Here is a 26795-nt window from a genome sequence, read left to right on the forward strand (position 1 = left end):
AGAGGTGAATGTTACATGATGTTGAAATGAAATTGTAAATAAACATTTCTGTCTCTTCCAAAGGAAATTTTGATGTACTGTTTTTGATTGGAGTTCCACAAAAGGAAAACTCTCACCTTATTATTTAACTCTTAGAGCACTTTGAGAGATGACATTTTTATTAACATCTCAATAATGTACTGATTTTGCTATTCTGAGACATTCCAAAACAAACACAGGCTAGAAACTGGAAATCATGCTGATTGGAAAATAGACTCGAGAAATCCCAACACAATTCACCTGGCATAACTGATGTCTTCCCAGCATCATGCACATACTTATGACATTACAAATCATGACATTGCGTACTTCCTCCATTGCTGTCATAAATTGGAAGTTTTTAGGTGCAGTCTATGATGTAGCATCTCATAAAAAGCTATGAGCACATCATGCAAGGATTAGCAATGAAACCTCACTTCAAGGATCCTCTGCCAGTCTCGGTTTTCATTGATCAGGATAATGGAATCCATATCACTGATTGTAGATTCATTGTTTGCAGTCATTCTGTTCAAATGACATCTGTGCTGCATTGCTGTGGTCACTGGATCAGCCCACAACCAACAATAGTTGACGAGGTGCCCTGACACACAGGAGTTTGCTGTTTACTTCTTTTCCCATATTCTCATATTTCCTTGTGATATAGAAGGCCATTTGCCCCACTGAGTTTATGCTGGATCTCAGACCATATCCCCAGTTATTTCCCTGTAACATTTACACTCTCACATGATCATCAATTCCCCACTGATTTTCCTACTGCCCATCTACACTAGGGATAATTTTTACAGAAGCCAATTAATCTACTAACAGCATATCTTTTGGATGTGGGAAGAAATAAAAGCACCTTGGGAGGGTAGGTGGGAAAGTGCACTTGGTCAGAGGGAGATTGTGTAAATTCCACACAGACAGCACCTGAAGTAGGGACCTAACTTGGATAGCTGGCACTATGCAGCACTAACCACTGCAGCACTGGGCTACCTTTTGCCCTTGTCTCCATTCAGCTTTTTCTTTCACTGTTCTGTGGTCGCTGTGGGTAGAGTTCTTTATGGTCTGACACACCCTTTCATGATAATTGTGACAATGACTTGGCAGATGTGAGGAATTCAGGCAACTCCTGATGGGAACTGTACAGTTCCTGTTTTAGCACCTGGCCATGTGTCGTGTAATGTGCTTTTACCCAATTTTACCATTTTTTTTGACAAATACGCATGGGTATTAGTATTGTCAATTTAGCATTGCTGACCAAGGGCAAATTTTCTGTCTGATGACAACTAATTGAAAAGATGGACCACTTATCAACTGACACAATACTACAATTGGTCAGTTCAAAAAGTCAAGCCCATCTGTGTGGCCCTGTTCCCTTCAGAGTTATGCATGTGAAAATTGCTTTACTTCCACTGTGAAATACAATTGTGACTGTTTCTGAGTCCAGTGACACCGCTCTGGAAATTCAATGGGACACTTCCAGTCACAAATCACTTTTGCACTGATGGCAAGATTTCCACGTCTGCCGTGCACAGATGACCTCATTTCCTGTGTAGAACTGCTTTGCCCAGGAAATTAAGTCATATTGTTCTGAGAAGTGACCATTGTTTTCTATTTCCAGGCCAACTATTTTTTCATAGTGCTGCTGCCTCTGTGGCAATGCTGTTCACAGGGGACGGTCCTGGAGTAATGCTGGAAACCTGACCTAAAAAGGGTGGTCATAGAGTGATAGGGTCATACAGTGTGATAACAGGCCCTTTGGCCCATCATGTCCATACCAAACACCTAAGTGACTAAATAGCCTCCTTCCATGTTGCAAGATAATATGAGAAACTATCAACATTATCTTTTACCTGTGTGGGTGAACATGCAGTGTAAATCATACATGACAATATCTTGTATTCAATCTTTGATGATGTAAAACATCAAATCTACTTTCCCCAAAACCAGGTCAATATTTTCAAATTCCTACACCAATTGAATCCTTAACGAGTCATATAGCACAAAAGCAGGCCCTTCAGCTCACCATGTCCCTGCCAATGATCAAGTACCAATCTATACTGATCCCATTTACCCCATCACTTGTTTTGTAGCCTTCCATGCTTTGGCAATTCAAGTGTCCTACCTGTATTTCTATTTCAGGGATCCTTGGATTTGTATACCAAAGTCCCTCTGCTTCTCAATACTGCCTTGGGCTCCACCATTCAACGTATATGTCCTACCAAAGTGCATCACTCACACTTATCATGGTGAAATTCCAACTGCCATAACTCTGACTCTCTTACCAAATGATCAATATCATCCTGTAGCCTATGACTATCCTCCTCACTATTGACAACATGGCCAGTTTTTGTGTCATCTGCAAATTTACTGATTATATCTCCTTCATTCATATCCAAATTATTCCTATAAACAACAAACAGTGAGGATCCCAGCACCAAGCCCAGTGTTACACCACTGGTCACAGGCTTCCAATCATAAAAACAACACTCCACCATCACTCTCTGCCTCCTATTAACAAGTCAATTTTGGATCCACGTTTGCCAACTTGCCTTGGATCCCATTGGGCTATCTTCCCATGTTGTAGCCTGCCAAGGTAGCTGCATACATTTTATTGGACATTTATACCCAGCTGGTGAAACTTCACTTATCAAGGTGTCATAACAACAATCTAGTGCTCAACGTCAGCAAAACCAAGGAACTAATGGTGGACTTTAGGAAAGGGGAGTCAGGTGAACGTGCACCAGTCCTCACTGAGGAATTTGCAGTGGAAAGGGTGAGCAGTTTCAAGTTCCTAGGTGTCCACATCTCAGTGGATCAATCCTGGGCCTAGCACACAGATGCAACCATGAGGAAGGCTAGCCAGCATCTCTATTTTCTCAGAAATTTAAAGAGATTCAGCATGTCATCAAAGACTCTGACAAACTTCTACAGGTGTTAAGTGGAAAGCATTCTGACTGGCTGCATCACGGCCTGGTATGGAAATTCCAATGCACAGGAACCCAAGGAGCCACAGAGAGCAGTGGACCCAACCAGTTCTATCACGGGTTCAGGTGTCACCACCAGTGAGGACATCTACAAGAGACGGTGTCTCAGGAAAGTGGCATCCATCATCAGGGATCTACACTATATGCACCACCTCTTTTCAGTGCTGCCACTAGACAGGAGGTTCAGGAGCCTCAAGATCCACATCTCAAGGTTCAACAATAGCTTCCTCTCCACTGCCATCGGGTTCTTGAACTGAACTGAAAAACCCTGACATTACCTCTGACGATTTTTTTTCTCTCTCTCAATCTTGCACAAGTGTTGTTATGTTTATTTTGTTGTTTATTTTTGCATGTGTAAGTTATGTATAATTTATGTTAATTTATGTTTATCTTAACTTATGTTTGTCCTCGTAATGTAATGTACCGTGTGGCTGCTGCAAAGCGCTAATCTTCATGGTATTCATCCCTGAGTATGTATGCCTATGACAACAATAAACTTGAACTTGAACTTGAAGCTAGCCACACAGATAGGGTTGAATATTTTCATTCCTAACAAATTAAATTAGCCTTCAGTGCTGGATTTTCTCATTGCTAATTGCTGTGACTCTGCTTGTGTTTGACAGATTCTGCTCCCAGCATTCTGAACCCAGCATCAGACTGGGGAGCTGCAAGCTGATGCTGACTAAGGCATAGAATGGCTGTTCCTGATTTCAGCTACACAGCTGCAGGGAGGTGTCCAGCTGGCTCTAAATGTGTCCCTGCAGGGAAGGAAAGTTGAAACTTCACACCCTCTCCCAAGCCAGGGGGGTGCTTGCCCTCAGAATCCTGTAAAGGGAGGTGTCCTTTAAGCTTTCCTTTGGGAAAATCAGGCAGGAAGTCAAATGGGAGGCTTATGCGGTGCTGTTCTTGATGAGCTCTGCAGCCAAAGTTCAAGACAATGTCATGGAGTTAAAAATGTTGCAGCAGGAGCAGGAAGTTGCTTAATGAAAAAAGAAAACAGGTAGTGGTGATTAATGGAAGCTTCTTGGACTAAAAAGATATAAACAATATCATTCACCCAACTTAAAGCTAAATCTTCAGGATCAGGAAAGGATTGGACTTATATAATTGACTTCATTATCCCAGAGCAAACTGAGGTGCTTTACAAGCAATGAAGAATTTGAAGTATAGTCACTGCTTTAATGTAGGAACCATGGCAAGCAACACATGCACAGCCATCCCCTATAAACGGCAAGGTGTAACACCAGTGAATTTCTTGTCGTGTTGTTGTTTAAGAGATAAGTATTGTCCAAGGCACTTCCCTTCCTTTCTTTACCTTCTTTTCTTCAAATACTGCCAAAGGATGTTATACATTTACCAAATAGGACTTTAGGTTAACACCTTTCCTGAAGGACAACACTCTGGTTGAATTACGTGTTCACATCCCTGAAGAGGAATGTGGATTAAAAAAAATCCAAGGTGATGTGGCAATGAAGCATTGAGTGCTGCAGCAATACAGGTGCCATCTTTGGAACTGTTTCAACGAAGAGTCAATATTCCTAATGTGCTGGGCAACAATTATCTTACAATCAACACATCATCAAAGCAGAGGATCATGATCACAGTGCTATTTGAGGGATTCTGCTGTGCACAAATTATCTATGTTTGCAACAGTGGCCATGTTTCAAGAAAAGTACTTTTGGATGTTCAAGATCATGCAAGGTGGTATATTAGTCAAACAATCAATTAACTAATTGTTTAATTAATTACTTTTTTTCTTCTTCTTTCTTCCTTGCAGTATAAGACCCTGAAGCACCAAGGCCAGACTGATCTCCCAAGGCACAGCTGGTGTTATATAAGGATCCAATTTACTGGCAATTTAAAATGGGGAATATGATTAGCTGCAATTACAGGATTATATAGACCTATTAGTACATTGGGTTGATAGGTATGAGATAAAATTTAATGTAGCAAATTTTTAGTAAAAAGAAAATTGCCTGTGGTAGTTGAACGTTGAACACATCATTCCCAGAAAATCGCAAGGGATCCTCAGGGCAGTATCAGGCTTCATCAATGATCTTTCCTCCATCATGTTCAAAATGGGATTGTTTGCTAATGGCTGCACTAAGTCCAGTTCTATTTCTAACACCTCAGCAATCTCCAGGCACAAGACCTGAACAACATACAGGCATGGGCTGTTTGGTGGTGATTAACATTGCAGCAGACAAGTGCAAAGCAATGACCATCTCCAACAGGAGAGAGCCTAATCACCAACCATTCACATTCAAGAGCATTAATTTCACCATCAATATTTTCAGGACTGCCATTTATACAAACTTCACCTGCAACAGGCACATAACACAAGAGCAGTTACAAGAGCAGTTCAAAGGTTGGGAGTCCTGCAGTAAGTGACTCACCTCCTGACATTCCACAGCTTTTCCACAGGGCTGAATCAGGAATGTAATGCAATATTCTTCACTTGCCTAGATGAGTGCAGCTCCGACAACATTCAAGAAATCTGAAGCCATCCAAATCAATACTTTGAGTTACAAGCATTCACTTCTTCCACCTCTAAGGTATTGCGTTTTGGGAGATCAAACCAGAGTAGACTTATATAGTGTGTGGTAGGGCCTTGGGGAGTGTTATGGAACAGAGGGATGTAGGAGTACAACTGCATAGTTTGCTGAAAGCAGCATCACAGGAAGATAAGGTGGTGAAGAAGGCATTTGGCACGCTGGCCTTCATCAGTCAGGATATTGAGTATAGGAATTGGGAAGTTATGTTGCAGTTATATAAGACATTGGTGAGGCTGCACTTGGAGCATTGTGTACAGTTTTGGTCACTATATTATAGGAAGGGGCACAGAAAAGATTTACCAGGATGTTGCCCGGAATTGGGGGCCTGAGTTACAAGGAGAGGTTGAGTAGACCAGGACTTTGTTCCCTGGAACATAAGAGATTGAGGGGTGACCTGACAGAGGTATATAAGATCATAAGGGGCAGAGACAGGGTGAAAGCACATCATCTTTTTTCCCAGGGAGGGAGTGCTAAAATCAATACTGTGTAGGTTTAAGAACAAATGTGAGAGATTCAAAAGGGACATCAGGGGCAGCTTCTTCACACAAAGGATGGTGAGTATTTGGAATGAGCTGCCAGATATAGTTGTTGAGGCGGGCACATTAGCAACATTTAAAAGCCATCTAGATAAGTACGTGGATAGGAGAGGTTTAGAGGGCTATGGGCCAAACACAGTCAGATGGGACTAGCTCGCTGGCAACACAGTCAGCATGGACGAGTTGGGCCGAAGGGCCTGCTTCTTTCTGCATCAGAGCTCTATGACTCTGATGCAGAAGGAAGCAGCTACAGAATCCACTCAGCATTTTTTATATTATCTCCAAACACTCATCCTCCAGAAGATGAAGGGTAACAGTCAGGTGGTGGCACCACCATCTCCAAGTTCTCCTCCACGTCACACACCATCCTGTCTTGAAAACATATTTCCATTCTTTCATTGTCACTGAGCCTAAATACTAGAACTTCTAATCGAACATCATTGCTAGAAGAGTCAACAACGCCAAACCTGTGGGGACAAAATCTGCCTTCACACTGAGGAGACTCTCCATTGTGTGGTATGAGTCACACGATGCACAAAAGAAAATTGTTGTGATGGATGGTGGTCAATCATTCCTCTCCCAAGACATCACTGCAGCCCATTTGATTCATCCCCCTTCAACCACCATAAGCATTTATTGTCTCCACCATCCAGGCACAGTGTGTACTAGCTACACAATGTACTGCTCATCCAGTCTACTTTAATAGTATTCCCATATCTGCAAACTACTACCAACTGTATCCATTCCTTCACCATTGGTGGGTCTAAATCCTGGAAACCCGTATTCAACAGTACTGTGGGAGTACCTTCACAAAAAGGGCAGCAGCAGTTCAAAAAGGTGTTACGGACTCAGTGGAAGTCCCTTTAAGATAGAGAGTGTGTGTGTATGTGTGTGGGGCGTGTTTACGTCAATAGAAGATAAAGGACGTAATGACGTGGTTGAAGAAGGCAGAAGAAGAAGAAGGAGAGAGAGAGAGAAGGGAGAGAGACACCAGCCTGCTTGTTTTCTCTATCGATGGATGAGAAACAATAACTGTGTTTGCCACTGAAATCCATGTATGGAAGTTGGAAGTAATCCGGTGGAGTTCACTTTGTTGCTGACCTGTAGAAGGAAACAGGTATTTGTGTGTGGACGACCACGGTTCGGATGCTTTCGGGGTGAGGAAGTCACTACCGAGTAAACACTGAAGTGTCGTTTGGGTTCCATCGTGGAACATTTGGATTTCGTATGTACTCTCTCTATGTTTTTCTACATCTACATCTTATCTTCAGACAACGGTGGTTGTTGAAGAAGCCCTTGCTCATGTTTCACCTTATGGCTTGCGGAACTGAACTTTAAGAACCATTCAGGAACTGGGAGTTTTGGACTTTGTCACACACACACACGACGAGTTTAGTTTTGGGGTTAACGTTCGAGGTTTAACATTTTTGAATTCTAACATACTAACATTTTTACTTTTTTTTACGTATTATCATAAGTAGTGATTAATAAAATAGTTTTTAACACTAAATCATGCTCAGTGTGTTTCTTTTGTTGCTGGTTCGTGACAAAATTGGGGGCTCGTCCGGGATTTGAACCCGGGACCTCACACATACACACACACTCTCTATCTTAAAGGGACTTTCACTGAGTCCGTAACAAAGGCACTTCACCACCACCTTCTCCAGGACAATTAACAATGAGGAATAAATGCCGGCCTTGTTAGTAATGGCCATATCCTGGAAAATGATTAAAGTAATAGGTAGGATATATTGTTGCCAAGAGAACCGTAAGGTTCAAGGAGGTGGTTCACTGCCACCCTCTCAAAAGTCCCAATTTATCCAGTTTCTATTGGAAAGCCACAGTTGAATCTGTAACTGCACCTCTTTAAAACAGTACAAACTAGATCATAACTACTTGCTGCATAAAAATGTTTTCTTCATGTCACCACTGGACTTTTTTGCCAATTATTTTCAATCGGTATCATCCTGTCCTTAACCCCTCCATTAACAGTCTATATGCCCTTTCTCTATCCATCAAATATTTGTACAATATTAAATCTTCCCTGTTCCAAGGAAACCTGACCCTGATTCTCTAGTCAATCCAGGTAAATGATAATCTTCATCCCTGGAAACATTTCCTTAAATAGTTTCTGCATTCTTACTAGGACCTCCCTATCCTTCCTAATGTGTGGTAACAAGAATAGGATGCACCATTACGTTTATGGTCTACCTAGTATTTTATAAAGTTTCAGCATAAATTCCCTCCCTTCATATAACTAGAAACTGTAGAACTAGAATATGAAAGTAAGGATGTACTGCTGAGGCTTTATAAGGCATTGGTCAGACGGCATTTGGAATATTGTGAACAGTTTTGGGCCCTATATCTAAGGAAGGATGTGCTGGCCCTGGAGAGGGTCCAGAGGAGGTTCACAAGAATGATCCCAGGAATGAAAGGCTTAACATGTGAGAAGCATTTGACATCTCTGGGCCTGTACTCGATGAAGTTCAGAAGATTGAGGTGGGATCTCATTGAAGCCTACTGGATACTGAAAGGCTTGGATAGGGCGGATGTGGAGAGGATGTTTCATTTAGTAGGAGAGTCTAGGATCCGAGGGCACAGCCACAGAATAAAGGGACATCCCTTTAAGACCGAGATGAGGAGGAATTTCTTCAGCCAGAGGGTGGTGAATCAGTGGAATTTGTCGCCACAGAAGGCTGTGGAGGCCAAGTCATTGGGTGTATTTAAGGCAGAGATTGATAGGTTCTTGATTGGTATGGGGTTAAGGGTTACAGGGAGAAGGCAGGGGAATGGGGTTAAAAAAAATCAGCCATGATTGAATGGCGGAGCAGACTCCATGGGCCAAGTGGCCTAATTCTGCTCCTATATCTTATGGACTATAGAATACAATGAAGTCCAGATTCACATGTGCTTTATCAATTGCTTTTGCAGCCTGTGCTACAACTTTCAGAGACTGATGAACATATTGTACTGGCGCTTTTACACCTTCTTTAGAATTGTATAATTTCATCTAAGTTGTCTTGTTCTTAATGCCAAAATGGTCAAGCTGTCAAGTAAAAATGACTGGATCCTAGGTTTCATGAACAGGGACATAAAATTAAAGAAGTATTGCTATATATATACATATATATATAGTTGATTAGAACAAATTTAGAAAACTACATGCAGTTGCTTCCTTTACTTCAGAGAGAATATCAAGGCCAAATTAAAATAGTACTGAATAAGAACTTAAGCAAAAAAATGTTGGAGGAACTCAACGGGTCAGGCAGCATCTGTGGAGGGAAATGGACAGACGATGTTTCGGGTCGAACTCTTCATCTGGACTGCACAAATGAAAGGTCTCAACCTGAAATGTCAACTGTCTTTCCACAGATGCTGCCTGACTCATTGAGTTCCTCCAGCATTTGTTTTTTGTGCTCCAGATTCTAGCACTGGCGGTCTCTTGTGTCTCTGAATAAGGACTTGTCCTGCCTAGAGGAAATATAATAAAGTGGAAGTACATTTGTATGTGTCCTGCTACAAGCTTGGATGGGCACATGAATGAGAGGAAGACAGAGGGATATGGGCATTCTGTAGGTAGGAGGGATTAGCTATGTTGGCACAACATTGTGGGCCGAAGGGCCTGTTCTGTGCTGTACTCTTCTATGTTCTATGTTCTATGTAAGTGCACATACTACTGTAGAAAACGGCTTTTTGAATTACCTGTACAATCACTCAAAAGGAATTTTCTTTTATTTTTTTACTGCTTATCTCCTAAAACATAACTTGAACAGTTCTCACAAACAATTAGTTCCTCCTTACACCATACCCAAGCCAAGGCTGAGGCAGTAGCCACTTTGTGCCTAGGGCCTTTTCCAATATTGTTCCTAATTCAGTCACTATGGCGGTATGTGGACATACACTCTCCCTCCCTACAAGCCGAACCCGATATCCCCAGCTGACAGGACATCAGTGTTTGGAGATGTTAACATCAGTTTAAAAAAAACATCAATGAATGATAAACCCTTAATATATGAGAGCTCCATGTTTGAACTGTGATCAATTTGAGACGACAAAACTAACTCCAAACTATGTGAAGTGATCCCTTTGATTTTCCTTCTTCTTTCTCTCTCTCTGTGCAATCAAGTAAATAAGTAACTCCAACAGCATATCTATATATTAAATGCAAAGAACACAAGCAAAGAACAAAGGCAAAAGGATAAATTATAAATAAGAAATAGATGTAAGGGAAACAAATGGGGCCATCGCTGATGATGGTATGTTGCATCATAAATAATATATTAAGCAAATGTATTCATTTCTCTTTTGTGGCTTTCATGCTAATGCTACGTGGCAGCAATTATTGAGATTTTTTACAAGAGGGAATGATATGGACAGAATGAAGCAGAGGGGATCTTAATCATTTGCGACAGGAGTCACTTAGTTTCCCAATAAAACTTGCTGGAAAGAAAATGAGGAAGAGCTTGAAAAACAACACTGGTCCATCAGCAGCTGTGGAGAAAAATTGCGCAAATGGAAGTGAAATACTTTAATGCAATCAGAAGCAACTGTATATCTGGAGCAACAAACAATCTGCTGGAGGAACTGAAAGAGTCAAGCGGCATCCATGGGGGGTGGGGGGGGTGGGGAAGGAATTGTCAACATTTCAGGTTGAAACCCTGCATCAGGACTAATAGTGGAGAGGGGAGGTAGCCAGTATAAAGAGGAGAGGAAAAGTAGTGAGACAGGGGGCATAGGTGGATGGAGGAGGGGTGAAGGATGACGGGCAAGTAATAGAGGGGGAGGGGTGGAGTTGGGAGACAGAAGCAGGCAGATGATAGATGGAAGCAGAAAAAAAAGAGGCAGATGGAGCCAAGTGGGGGGAGAGCAGGGGGCAGGGTGAAGGAGGAGACAGCTGGGAGGGAGATAAGCAGGAGTACAAAGGCTCCCAGTGCTGGATCTGATAAGTAAGGAAGGTGACACTGAGAACCATTCGGGGAGAGGCGAGAGGCAGAGGGGACCAGAACCAGATGGGGGAGGGTGGGGCAGCCGGTGGGTGAAATGTGTGGGGTGTAGGTGGATGGAACCAGGAAGGGGGAGTGAGACAAAAATGAGTGATGGTGGGGTGGCAGGAGGGGGGGGGGCTTTGGGAAAGAGGACAAAAATGAGGGGACTGGAGAGGATCGAGGGACACACCGGAGGGGAAGGTTACCTGAAATTGGGAAGTTTAATTTTCATGCTATTGGGTTGTAGACTACTCAGGCAGAATATGAGGTGTTGCCCCTCTAGTTTGCATTGGGCCTCACCCTGGCAGTGGAGAAGGCCAAGGACAGACCGGTCGGTATGGGAATGGGAAGGGGAACTGAAATGGCATGCAACTGGGAGCTCGGGATGGCCATTGCAGACAGAGCGTACATGCTCTGCAAATCAGTCGCCGAGTGCGCACTTGGTCTCGCTGATGTAGAGGAGGCCACATTGGGAGCACCGAATGCAGTAGACAAGGTTGGAGGAGGTGCACCTGAATCTTTGCATCTGGGCATTGGATTTTGGGATTTTTTTCTACTCTGTACGAAGATAAAATCCTTCAGATCTGGACATCTGAAATATAAGAAAGAAATTGTAGCAATTACTAGGCTGTTTCCAAATCAAGATCTTTGAACTGAAACATTAACTCTTTCTCCTTCTCCATTGATGCTGCCTGGCCTATTGAATACTTTTAATATTTTATTTCTTTCTGTGTCACTTCTATCATGAGATATATTTCACTTCTCTATTTTCCCATTCATTTTGAATTATTTTAGACTATTTTCTCTATCTCCATATTTGCTACAATTTAATTTTGTTTTGTTACCCATTTTCCACTTCTCCAATAAGTGCACTTTTTGCACGTTGAGGGTCAACTTTAATCCTTGATGGGTTGTAGGTGACGGAGTGAGTGCAAACCAAATTCCCAAGTGTTTTATTTTAACTCGTTGGCTACTCAGCTTTCTAACTCTCTACCATGTTATCTGTAAGGTACAACCTAAAAGTCAACTGACTGAGAAAGAACTCTTCTGCTTTCTTCATTTTTGATTTGGCCTCTTTTTTTGTCTGCAATATACCTCTGTGAAACACCTTGGGACAACTTTCCATCATGAAGGTACTGATATTAATGCAGGTTGTTACTATTATTATCTTACATTACCATTGGTGAGGATGCGATCCCAAGCCAGCAAGGCCCTCTTTAACCGTCCAGATCAAGTTGTGATGGTGTCTTCAGGGCCCAATCTGATACTTTAATCTGAGAAGCAAATCAGTGATTTTTTTTTAATCAGGGATGCAGCAGGCAGTCACAGAATCCTGACAAGATAAGATTTGGTATTTTCTTTTTAGTTTCTTTATGAAGCAAGGAAACTGTGGGCCTTCTTCAATGCTGTGGGACAGTCATGTCAGAGGATTTACTTTGTGCCTGGATCAGTACCATCCTATTTTAATAGCCGAGCTACTCCCTCCTCCCATCTTTGCAGCTATTTTTATTGCGAAGTCAGCAAGTGACCCACTAATAAGGTTTGGCCATTAAAATCAGCCAAGCCTGACTGTTGCAGCTCCTGGGAGTTAAGTTTGAGTCCTATGGGTCAACCTGACCTGGTGCAGCATTATCTGAAAATCTAGACTATAATCTTTCTCGTAACTAATAGATTGAAAATATTGTTAAACTGAATTAACCTACTATTTTAAAACAATTTGCAGGATTAAATTGCATTTAAAACCAAATGTGTAGCAAATGCAAAGTGACTTCCATTTCTTGTAAAAGAGTAAATTTTGCATAAAATTAGACAGATAAGATCAAATTTCACTTAAGGTCAGACTTGAGACCACAATTTGGGTCTGGTCTCATTTAAGGTTAATTTTCTGCTTTTCCTCCCTTCTTGGCTTGCCAATGGCTACAAAAACTGCTTCAGTTGCAGTTTTACTTCATGAATATACTGAGTAAAATATTACACTAGGATATGATGTTGTGAGAGAGATTCTCCTTTGTTCTGTCTGTGTTGTGGCATGTCTTTGTGAAGAGAGGCAATATAGAGTAATGCATACCGGTACTACACTTATGGAAATTAAAATTAGAAGGTAAACTAAGCCTGAGGCATATAAACTCACTGTAATGTTTAAACAGACAACCTGGCTCCTGGAAGTACATTGGTTACTGACATCCTGCCCCAGTTATGTTAAAAGCTGAGATGGGCAGTTAGTTTCGAATTTTTACCATTTGCAAAACTCACTTGATTTAATTCCACCTATAGTAGGGTTTTAAATTCTCTGATCAAGAGAGTACATAGTGCAGAAGGAGGACATTCAGCCTTTTGTCACTTTGCTGGCTGTCTGAAAGAGCTAATGTAATCATATTATAAATACATACTATACAGTAAGGGGCTAGTTTGAGAGCTTAACATCTTTCACCTCTGTCTTCTTGATTTGACTTAGGCTTGGATATCATTGGGATTAAACCCCCAACTCTCTTTCAGATATAAAGAGTCCCAAGAAAAGTGAACTGAATAGTTTCACCTGGTTCTCAAGGATGGCAGCATAAACTGTTCAATATTTGCTTTCTGTTAGCATTGCTTGAGATTACATCATTCCTTCATCACCTACTTCATAGAATGTTTGATGTCCTTTATCACCCTATTGCCCGCATCCGGAAATCTTCTCTGCGTCTCCAATGTTCTTCTCTTTCCTTGTCGGCTTGAAGAATTTTTTCCACTGTATGCAAGATTCACCTGCCCAGCTTCTCTACTTTTCCCTGCTGGGCTTGAATTCCAGCTGTGTCTCCAGTCCGCCCTCAGTCTTACGCCAAGAACAATCTCAAAAGAGCAGCAAATGATTGTTCACATGTGGTATGTTTTTTTTTCTCTGATACCACAGGGATTGTAACACATACAGGAAAGGACCAATTAAAAGTTGCTCTGCTCTGGGACAATAGTTGTCTGTGCTGGCCCTCACTTGGCAGGTGTGAGCATTTCAACTTGGGAGCAATGGCTGTGTGTGGTCCTAAAGGGTGAAAAAAAGCTTTCCTGTTACAGATTTAAACCAGCCATCCACCCAGGACAGAAACAATTTGAAGTTGATGTTTATTCTGATAATGCTGTTCAAATACAAGGAAATCGTTGGCGCAAGAGAAAAACCTTCTTTACTATGTATCTGTGATTCTCATGCTCAATGTAGGACGGTCAGGCTTTCAACAGAATAAGAACATTATTCGGTGGTGTTCCAGAGAAAACTTTCTTGTCCTTTGTCTATGTAGCTGCCCTATAAGGACTGAAAAACCTCAGATTTTTTTGCATTGTTTTTGCTTTCACCCAATTTTATTTATTTTTTGAACACAGAGCAGATGGTAAATGTGGAGAGAGCTTTGCTACTGAATACAATGGTGCAAAGAGGTACCTGAAACAGCAAAAACAAGACATGAAAAAAAAATTTAACTCTGAATAATAACTTGCCTATTTAACAATGAACATGAGGACTGTTAGACAATGTATGGCATTAGGAACCTAGTTTATCAATATTCAATGTGGCAAAGTATGCTCAGCTGGTGTGGAGGGCACTGAATGCCCGAGGAGAAATTACTTTCATTGAGCACCAGCTTTCTGCTGAACATCACCTGGATGGATAAAAACAGATTCACACCATTGAGTTGAGGAAGTGAACTGGACAATGAAGGGAGGAGATGTTGTAATAATAACAAAAGCAGAAAATGCTGAAAATATTCAGCAGGTCAGGCAATATCTCTGGAAAGAGAAACAGAGTTAACGTTTCAGGTCTGAGGCCCTTCATCAGAATCAGGTTTATTATCACCGACATATGTCATGAAATTTGTTGTTTTGTAGCAGCAGTACAGTGCAAGACATAAAGAACTGGTGCAGAGATGTTTAGGCTCTGTAAGAACACAAGGAACAAGAGCAGGAGTCAGCCAATCGATCCCTTGAGCCTGCTCTGCCATTCAATAAGGTCATGGCTGATCCAATCTTGGCCTCAGAAACGCTTCCCATTCTTTCTGTCAATTGATTCCCTTGTAATTTACTTTTCTGTCAATCTCCACCTTGAACATATTCAATAAGCATCTCCAGAGCTCCAGTGCTCTCTCAGGTAAAAAATTCAAAAGATTGAAAACCTCGAAGTGGTTTCTTCTCATCGCTGTCTGAAATAGGCAACATCTTCTGCTGAAATTATGCCCCCTCCTTCTAGATACTGCCACAGGGGAAACGTCTGCTCAACATCCACACTGTCAATCTCCTTCTGAATCTTATAGCTTTCAAAAGGATCACCTCTCAGACTTGTAAATTCCCATGAATATCAGCCCACCTGCTTAACTTTTCTTCATACATCAGCCCCTTCATCCCAAAAAGTAGACTTTCTCTGGAGTGTCTCCAATGCAAGACCCTTTACAACATTCCATCAGCCTTCCTAATTACCTTCTGCCTTCATACTCTATATTTTCATGTACCTGGACCCCCAGATCCCTATGTATTGCAACATTTTGCAGTCTCACTCCATTTAAATAATAATTTGCTTTTTAATTCTTCCACCCATAGTAAATAATCTCATATTTTCTCACATTATATTCCATCCGCCAGCATCTTGCCCTCTCAATCATCCTATCCATGTGTGCTCTTTGTGTAACCTGTCTTGTATCACCAGCAAACTTGACTACCATTCACTTGGTCCCTTCATCCAAGTAATCGTTGTAGATTCTAAATAGTTGAAGTCCCAGTACAGATTCCAATGCCACCCCATGAGTTACTGAGTGCCAATCCAAAAATGATCCATTTATGCCAACTCTCTGTTTTCTGTTAACCTGTATCCTATCCAAGACTATGTGTTACTCCCAACCCCAGGTGCTCTTTTCTTGTGCAGTACCTTATTGAATTCCTTCTGGAATTCCAAATACATGACATCTACTTTATCCACCCTGTATGTTACATCAAGCAAATCTGTCAACCACAATTTCCCTATCGTAAAACCATGTTGACTTTGCTTGATTCACTTCCTATTTTCTCTTTTGGCATCTGGGCCACACCAGCAGTTATTGCACATCTTAATTGCCCTGACAAAGGTGGTGCTGAGCTGCCTTCTTCAACCTTGCAGTTCTCTTTGTGAATGTGTTCTGCTGTACCTCCTCAATAATGGATCCCAGCATTTTCCCAATGACGGATGTTACATTATCGCCCTATAGCTTCCTGCTTTCTGCCTCCCTCCTTTCCTGAATAGTGGCATTACGTTTGCTATTAAATGAGCATGACATTTGAATTTACTATTCACTGCTTTGCCAATGGTCCTTGCCATTACAATAGCCATTGGCAGTAGCACTGTGCACTATCTAGTTAACTTCTGGAGTGTTTGTGAAGAGCTCAGCATCAAGAGAGAAAGTTGACGTATTACATTGGATGGTTCTTGTACTGTACTCTGCAGTATAATGTGAACTGACTTTGATTTGGAGCATCAAGGGAGCACATCTGTTTAATGTGGAAGTCAACTCACAAACCGGATGGAAGAATTGTACATAAAGTGTTGCAATGGTTAACCACAGAAAGCAGTAGTCTCTTAAAAAAAGACCATTCTTAAATTAACAGCTAAAATACCTGAGCCACAAATCAATACATATATCACAGTCAAATTCCAGCTGTGAGGAAAAGGTGCCAGTAGCTTTGAAGGAATGTGCAATTGCAGGAGAAGTATGAGAAGTGAAGCACCGTTGTGCTGGGCAGCAAGGAAGGAACACAAGAACACACGAAAATAGGAGCAGGAGTAGGCCACTCAGACTCTCAAGCCTGCAATGACATTCAATGTGATTGTGGCTGATCTATGCTGACCTCAGCTCCTTTCCTGTGTCGGTTCCCCATAACCTGAGGCATCTGAGACATCCTAATACATAGAGTCATAGAATCATACAGCATGTAAATTCGTCCATGCTGACCAAGATGACCACTTAAGCTAGTCCCATTTACCCGTGTTGGGCTCATATCCCTATAAGTTTTGTAAAACTTATGTATAATTTATGTTCTGTATGTTGTCTGAACCTACATGCCTGTGATGCTGCTGCAGGCAGGTTTTTTCATTGTACCTGTACCTCACTGTACTCATGCATATCACAATAAACTTGAATTGACTTGACTCAACCTTTCCTATCCATGTACCTGTCAGGTGTCTTTTAAATGTTGTTATTTTACCTGCCCCAACCACTTCCTCTGGCAGCTTGTCCCATAAACGCACCACCCTCTGCATGAAGAAGTTACCCCTCAGGTCCCTCTGAAATCTTTCCCGGTCACCTTAAACAGGTGCCCTCTAGTTTTTCATTCCTATTCTTTTCATTCCCTATACTCCAATGGATAAAGTCCTAGCTTGCCCAACCTCTCCCTATAACTCAGGCACTTGAGTCCTGGCAACATTCTCGTAAATCTTCTTTACATTCTTTCCAGCTTACTGATGTCTTTCCTACAACAGGGTAACCAACATCTGATACCATAGGTGGTTCATGGGTGACACAGTAAACAGATGGAATCCAGATCTTCTTTGGATAAAGCCCACTATGCCTGGTATTCCCAGACAATCGTTCACCCAAGTGTTAGCAGGCCTCAGCTTCCAAGATCAGATGGGATCAGGCATTTTCAGAACAGTCTCAATAAGCATTGTCTACAATAACTAGCTCAGAATTGTGTAAAGAACACTTTGTAATTCTCAACATTTAGAACTTGCTTTTAAGTGGCTGCTTTAAATCATGGTAATGCTGTCAGATTTCCCAACTCCCAGTGGGGTTCCAATAAAACGCCTGATTAGATCTGGCTCCTCGCCAGGAATATATTAATGAGGCATGGGCTTGAAAATGGTTCTAATCTTAAAACCAGGTGATTGGGCAGACATGGAGATTAATTAAACAAACTTTGGGCCCTAAATTCAACATCACAGAGTCTATTTTACTGGCATTAAGCAGGCAGAGTGATGACAAATTTAGCAAGGTAAGTCCCATGAACCAGTTCTAAATTCAGAAGGTTTTGTTTTATTATAAAATGATCAGGGGTCTCGGATCAAGATCGGAATGAAGAACCTGCACTCAATTTCAGGACACTCTTCAAGAATGGACAGAGCTTGTAGTGTGCAAACCTGGAAGAGTTTCACTGCTTTCAGAGAGGAAGGGGACAGTAGGAAAGTTTTCTTAACTCACCTTAAAATGGAGCCCAGCGATAAAGACATGTTTCTCATTCCACCTTGCCACTCAGCATTCCCCACAAACCTCAGACGTAGTAGCTGACCAGTTCAGAATCATCAGCTAGAGTTGAAGAACCCAGAATGGCAATGTGTGTTCATTGACCCAAATGCTGTCCATAACTTGTTGGATTTATGTTAAGGTGTCCAAGATTCTTCCTGTTCAAGGTGTCAGGTTCAGCATGGTTTGTGTCCATAGGTTGCACTATGTTTACATACCCTCAAATAATTATCTGAATCAATATTTCTAAAATTTATTGTTTATGGAGTCATAGAGCCATACAGCATGGAAAACAGGTCCCTCAGCCCAGCTCATCCATGCTGACCAAGTTGCCTAACTGAGCTAGTCCCATGTGGCCCATATCCCTCCAAACTTTTCCTATCCATGTACCTGTCCAAATGTCTTTTGAATGTGGTAATTGTACTCACCTCTACCACTTCCTCTGGCAGCTCCTTCATATACACACCATCCTCTGTGTGAAAAAATTGCATCTCAGGTCCCTTTTAAATCTTTCCCCTCTCACTTTAAAACTATGCCCTACCCTGGGGAAAAGACTGCAACCATTCACCTTAACTATGCCCCTCATGATTTTATAAACCTCTATTAGGTCACCCCTCAGCCTCCTATACTCCAGGGAAAAAAGTCTCAACCCATTCAGCCTCTCATAATTCAAACCCTCCAACCCTGGTAGCGTCCTCATGAACCTTTTCCACACCATTTCCAGTTTAATGACATCCTTCCTATAGCAGGGTGCCCAGAACTGTACACAGTACTCCAAATGTGGTATAACCAATGACATGAACAGCTGTGACATGACGTCCCAACTCCTGTACTCAATATCCTGACTGATGAAGTCAAGCGTGCCAAATGCCTTCTTCATCAACCTGTCTACCTGCATCACCACTTTCAAGGAACTGTGTACCTGCAGCACTATCTCTCTCTGTTCTGCAACACTTGCCACGGCCCTATCATTTACTCTGTTTACTTCTTATCACATTGCTTCTTGTGGGATCCTGCTGTGTGAAATCTGACTGGCAGTTTTCTACATTATAAGAACGACGGTTCAGAAGTACTTCACTGGTTGTAAACTGCTTTGATCTGAATGTGAAGGGATGAGAATGGCATTATTTGAGTGCAAGTCTTTTTAATGTTGGATTAGAAGGTTTGAATCGTGGAGCTGTCATAGATTAAGTGTTGATAATGAACCTTTGAAAGCAGGAAACCCTAAATCAGGTGAGATGTGGAGGATGTGGGGCATAGACAGGGGACACAGTGAAAAAGTTCTCCCCGTAACACTGATGTCCAAAGCTAGAGGACATAGGTTTAGAGTAAGGGGGAAGAGGTTTAGAATGGATCTGATGAAGACTTCTTTTCACCCAGAGGATGACTGGTATCTGTAATGCATTGCCTGAGTGATTGGTGGAGGCTGGTAATCTTACAACATTTAAGAATTTCTACACGAGCACTTGAATTGCCAAAACATAGAAGGCTATGGACCAAGCAGACGTAAATAGGATTAGTATTGATGGGTAATTGATGGTCTACATAGACACGGTTAGTGAAGGTCTTGTTTTTGTGCTGTCTGACTCTAAGACTCTAAGGACATTTTGAGGCTAATATCCAGTCATATTTTATAAAGAATCCTGAACCTTCCCCCATCCCTGAACAAAATGTAAGAGAAAATTGGACTAAGAAGGTGGGAGTGCAGGGTGACGAGACACTGGGAAACCTCCTTCATTGTAATCATTAGCTGCATTGCCCTTCGGGGGCACCACTGACACTCCATCAACCTCATGCCACAGTGAGCATGGGTCCTGACAGCTGAGGGAACTTGGAGCACTGGGTCAGAACACAGTGTCTGATTGTCAATGAAGGGACGAGTGATGAAATGGACTGAAGTGTCACCCTTCACAGCACTCAAGCTTATGAGAGCTGACGGATTTGGCGAGAAACTCTGAGCCCTCGTGTAATCTGGAGTTCCTGGCTCAAAGAGAAAAAACACACACCCAAGAGCAAACTATCGGTTTGGAGCATCAGCGATGACAGCATAAATGAGAGGGCTGCTAAAAGGGCAGGAATGTTTCAGGAGCAGTTTGTGTTATATCACATAAAGAGCTCCGATGGAAACTTTAATATGAAGAGCTTATTTTTAAACAGACTAAAATGTTACTTTTACACAAAGCATTTCTTCTGGCCAGGTACTGAGAAAGGATCAGACAAGACAGCAAACACGTATCGACACACACATGTACTCTTTACCTCCCCAAAATAAAGTGTAAATATTTTCAAAATAATAAAATTAAATCCAACTCACACATTTCTGGGCTTCACAGATATGGGAAAGATGGTAGGTTGACTATAATAAGACTGGCAACCTCTGATTTAACCTATCATATTCAGAACATAGAACAAAGAACGGTACAGCACAGGAACAGGCCTTTCAGCCCACGATGTTGTGCCGAAGTAATTAAACTAGTAATTAAATGCCTAACTAAAATCATCCCTTCTGCCTACACAATGTCCATATCCCTCCATTCTCTGCACATTCATCTGCCTATCTAAGAACGTTGTGAACACCTCTATTGTATTTGCCTCTACTACCACCCCTGGGAGCACATTCCAGGCACCCACCACTCTGTGTGTAAAAGGCCTGGCCCACACATCCCCTTGTGTAACCCTGGCTGGCCAACTGCGTTCCCAATCCTCAGGAAATCAACTGCTTAAGGGAGGCAAAGACAGGTTTAGCCAAAGTCTGTTGCAGCATTCACACCAAGTCAGGAAGGGGCAAAGTTCTCCTCTCAAGCCCAAGCTTCCTCCTTTTGATCCAATATATTCCCCATCCCACCACCATCCCACAGATTGGAGATCAGATTTCTCACTCATGGAATTAGACCACCCAGGTTTGGAACTTCTCCCACACTCCCACTCAGACAGCACAAATTCCTCACTGGTTTCTGCTCCAGCTGCCACCTCCTTTGTGTGTTCCCCATCCAGTTGGGGGTTGAACCTCAGTCAACTTGACCTCTGACAGGAATTCTGTAGGAAAAGATATGTATATCCTGTGGAGTTAAAACTCCTCCTTGCTCTTTTCAAAAACTTTCTGGCCAGAATTTCAACTGCACGCAGATTATAAGAAGATAAAATAAGAATACGAGATGCTGGAAACACTCAGCAAGGCAGGCAGCAGCTGTAGAAAGTGAAACAGAATTAATGTTTCAGGTCAAAGTAAGGCAAAATGAATTATTCACACTGCTCCTAGCTCTACAAGGAAAATGAAGGAGAAAATCCTTACTGGTTTGAAATCCTTCTGGCCTTTTGTTCTTCCTTCAAGTCAAGTCATGTCTATTGTCATGAGCATAAGTACAGTGAGATATAGGTACAACTTGCTTGCAGCAGCACCACAGGCACGTAAGTTCAAACAACACACAAAACATAAATTATACATAAAATATACATAAACTATTTAAGACAGTGAAGAGAATAAAAATATGCAAAACAAGACATTAGTGCAAAAAAACACAATTAGAGACAATTCCATAGTAGTGCAAAGAGGTGGTTCACTGTGTTCTGCTCTCTTTGCACTGGACAAATGTAATGGGAGCCACCATCACCCAGGCCATCCATTAAAATTGTAATCAGATCCTGTGGGCATCTTACCTTAACCACTTTCTCTCTCCAAAGATGCTGCTTGACCTGCTGAGAATTTCTACCACTTTTTGTTTTTATTTCTATGAATTCAATTGTTTGAGTCTGCAGGATAGTCTCTACTTTTCGCAGGAATTTCCTCTATCCTTTCACTGGTGTCACTGGCTCTGTGTGTCGATGCGTACTGTGAACTCTGCAAAACCGTGCTCAAAAGGTGAGCCTCCGCTGCAGTAACCTGGTTGGGATCCCAAACTGAGCTCTAACTCTCCCCAGTCAACTTGTATTTCCAGAGATACCCAGCAGGACTCAGCAAGAGCAAATGTTGTTAGCTTTTGCCTCCCACCATAACCCATGGTCCTTTGCAGTTGCCCCACCAACCAGAGGATTGTTCCGGTTTTGGAACTGGATCCTTTCCAGTCCAGCCAACAGCTGGATATCTGTGAAGCCATTTAGACTCAGTAAAAAATGATGAGAGCTTATGCTTGCAAAGGAAGAGATTGAGAGTTACACAATCCAAAATATGAAAAGCAAAATATGAGCCTCCAAAACTACAATAATTCCCATTTATTGGCTGAAGTATTACGGAGCTCTGACTATACTGGGAAAAATTTGCACCAAAGCAAATACCCTTGATGGCTGAGCATCACACGAGCCATATTAACCTGGGAGGTTAAATATGTGTTTTCTTCTTTGCTTGAGCCTTCTGAAGTAGGGAGAGGCCTCCTGGTGAGGGAGAGGTACCTCATGTTGATGTTGTGGGAGGAATCAGCACTCAAATGAGAAACTTCTTCTTGTGTCCTATCCGGAACACCAGGGTGATGCTGGGAGAACTTCCAGTACTTGACAACTGTAACATTGGGAGGGCCTTACAAATAAACTCATTGATCCCTGACTAGGGAAAGTGGAAACAGTTTCAATTCCCAGTCACTCTCAGGCACCATTACAAAGAGATGTTGAAGCATGTGCAATGACAACATTAAACTTGACTTTAAAACCTCCTGTGGTCAAACTGCTTGACAAACTTCCCCATCTAAAGTCACACAGATCAAATAACAGTCACCACCTGGAGGCTCCAAATTTGATCCTTCTTCATTCTTTGCTAGTCTTGGCGATACGATCTCCTCTGAGCTTAAGTGAAGCATAAATGTCTCCTGCACTGTTAATTCCCTCCAAAAGAAAATTCCTCTTTCAAGCCAAAATACTTTGTTTCCTCTCAGCAACTATTACCTTTCAATTAGGCTCAAAGTCAACAAGGATTGAATATTTGGATTAAATAACTGCAGATGATGGAAATTGGAAACTAAAATAGAGAAAGCTGGAAGCACTCAGCAGGTCAAGCAGCATCTGTGGCGAGAGAAAGAGAGTTGATGTTTTGGATCAAGGAATCTTCACCACGACTGGAAAACTGAGAAAAAGGAACAAATGTTTTAAGTTGCACAGAGGGAGATGGGTGGAGAGAACAGAGGGAATGGCTGTAATAGGGTGCAAAACAAGGCAACAATTACCTTGAAAGCAGGAGATAGAAAAGAACAAAGAAACACTTTGAAGCAGAAAGTTATAGTCACATCCAAGAAGAGAGAAAATAAAAATAATTGTTATTTGAAAATGTAAATTCAATATTAAATCTCAAGGGCATCAAACCTGGACAGAAAACAAGATGCTCTTCCTCAAAATGGCCATTGAGGGAGACACAAGGACCTGCAGATGCTGGAACCTGGAGCAAAAACAAACTGCTGGAAGAACTCAGTGGTCAAACAACATCCGTGGGGGGAAAGAAATTGTCATCGTTTTGAGTTGAGACCCTGCATCACTAATGTAGGAAGCTGTAGCATTGTCGGAAGCTGAAGACAGAGAAGTCAGAGTGGGAGTGGGAGCTTAAGGTCACCCTTGTGGACTGTACAGCAATGTTCTTAAAAGAATATTGGTCCCTTAGGTTGGAATTAGATTGGATGCTTCAAAACATCTCTGTTTTATCTGGACAGGATACAAAAAACATTATCTCCATGATGATTTCTCTCACCACCATGTCCATCTCCATCACAGCCTGGTCAATTCCTAATTTACCAGTACTATTTGATCTCTGTTTTTATGCTTGATCAATCTCTACCACTCTGGTAAAATCTAACCTTATTATTGAACCGCTTGGAACATCAGAACAATGAGACCCCCTTCCCGTGTTGATTGTTTCTTTTATCTCCAGGCTTTTAAAACCCAGTCCTGGTGTTTTGCAAACTCGTTCTCTCAGATCAACTTTCTTCTTGTTTCATCATAGTGTTTCTTTCTAACCCTGGTGCTGACCTATACTTTGGAACTTTGCCTTATTTTCCCAATGAAATAAAAGTGTAAAATTTAAAACAAAAATGATAGAAATAATTTTAAATAGGTGGGGTTTATAAGTTCCCAAACAACAACCCAACACAGCTCAGAGCCACTCCATTTAGCATGGAAAGGGACCGCTAAACCATTTGAAGGAGACAGGTAAGTGGTTGAAGTCAGGGTCTCCCAGTTCTTTGGGAAACCAAAGGAAGCAAGAAGTGTTGGATCCATAAAGTTTTTTGCTTGCAAACCAGGAAGAGCAGGAGTTTGCTCAGTAACTGCACCCATCTCCACAATCTCCCTTCTACGACCAGCAGGCTCTGTGCCATATCCCACCACCTCCAACAACAAAGCCTTTCCTCTTGAGTTCTACCTCCTCATCAATACTGAACACACCTGCATTACAGGGTTCTGCGCCAGGTGGACAGGTAACCTCATCAGTCCACTTTTCCAACAGGTAACGTGGAGACAAATAACTTCTGCTGGAGTTGACAGTCCAGGATCTTTGACAATGCAGTCTCCTCCAGTCTGAGTCCCTGCTTCAATAAATAAAGTGACTGATGCTGAAGAGTCAGAGGGAAAGCACGGATGAAGAAACAACAAAGCAAAACAAACCGTAGATGCTGGAAAGATGAAATATGAATGCAAACTGCTGGAAACACTCAGAAAGCCAGGCAGCATCTGTGGAAAGAGAAACAGAGAAACATTTCAGATCAGAGACACTTCGTCAGGGCATCCAACTTGAAATGTTAACTCTGTTTCTCTTTCCACAGATGTTGCCTGACCTGTTGAGTGTTTCCAGCAATTTATGTTTATATTTCTGAAGAAACAGCAAATGATAGTCAATTGCAAAGCTTTTAGCCTGCTTTAAAGTAAAGCTGAAACTGTCCAACTCATGTCGACTGCATTTGGTTCCTTCTGCAAAAATTAATGCTTGGTCATAGACAATATGTTTTTTTTAAGTGAACTCTTCTTCACTTTATTGCATAGTTTTCAGCTAATAATAAGGGAAGTTCTGCTCCAGCTGAGGCTAAGAAATGTGTACCATATTAATGTAATGTATGCCTTTATGGTAATTAAAGATTTTTAACAAGAAAGTTTGCCATTCTACTGTGAGTATGTTTGAGGAATAACAGAGAGTTTTCTGTAAACAGTAGCAAGTTCGCTGTGGCTGACTTTCTCTGCTATATATCATCGGGGCGGACTGCAGTAATCCTTTCAAGTGAGTGGTGAAATGTTCTATAGCAAACTTTTGAGGCAAAGAATGCTCGCTAGAGATTGTAAGGCACCAAAGACTGATCTCATTGTCAGACTTTGCACTTTAGTTTTGAATATGCCATTTGCAGTTTGCCTTCTATCTTCACCCTCTTGCTTCCCAAGTGTAATAAGTGTTTGTCTTCAATGCAAGATTGCACTTTAGGTTGTAGAAGCTTAAGCTGCAGAAGCCGTTCATTTCACCATATCTGCTTATCAGTTTGCTTCTTCAAGGAAGAATTACCTCACTCTCAGCAGCAAAAGCAAAGCAAATTATTTTTATTGTTACACAGGAAGGAAGTGAACGAAGTGTAGTTCAGCCTAGGCTAACCCTGTGCAGTCATGGAGACTTGGGATCATGCTGTCCGTTCATCTCATCAGAAATGATGAGAATGTGGTCCACAGCTATCTCACAAAGGCAAGCAAATTATTCAGTTCCAGTGGGGAAATAAGGTTAATGATTATTTTATTCAGTGGTTTAAAATGGTTGCAGTTTGCTTCTGCATTTGCTTGTGTTTCTTTTTATTGTAGCTCGTGATAAATAACGGGGATAAGGAGTGAAAAGTGTATGGACTTTAGAGACATTCACGGCTGCTGCACAATGGTACAGTAGGTACATAAGGAAGCTAAAGAGACAATAGTAACACGAAAATGGTAGATACAGGCAACAGATCAGCCAGCATCTGCGGAGAGAATATATTCAGTTCTGGTGCAAGATCACTGACTCAAAAGATTAAATCTCATTCAAGCTCGGCAGTTGCTGCCTGACCAGCTGAGTACTTCCATCATTCTTTGTTTTTATTTCAAATTTACAGTGTGCACAATATTTTGCTTTCAGACCAAAGGAGCGAGATTGAACATGTGAGTAACATTTTCTCTCCCTTATTTATTGACACAGATCTACCTTTTCAGTGTGTCTGGAAAATGTTCAATTTCCTGGAACGAGGGAGGTTCAACATTCTTACCATGGGACCAAGATTTCTGGGTCTTCTCTGAAGAGCCATGGACAGGACTTAAAAGAGCAGTGAAGAAACATTGAAAGGCCCTGTGCCAACTTCATGCTGAGGGCTCAGTAATGAACTGAAGGCAGAATAAGAAGCAAGTGGGGGACCTTGCAGGCTGAACATTGCATCAATCTGGTACTGGGGTTCAAAAATGGGGAAGTTTAAAGATCATAGTTGCAATGATGGAAATCATATTCATGTCCCTAGATCAGTGGTCTAGAACTCTTACTGTTAATACAATAACTTAAGCACTATGCTACCAT

This window comes from Pristis pectinata, chromosome 5 (genome assembly GCF_009764475.1).
Source record: "Pristis pectinata isolate sPriPec2 chromosome 5, sPriPec2.1.pri, whole genome shotgun sequence".
Taxonomy (NCBI): Eukaryota; Metazoa; Chordata; class Chondrichthyes; order Rhinopristiformes; family Pristidae; genus Pristis; species Pristis pectinata.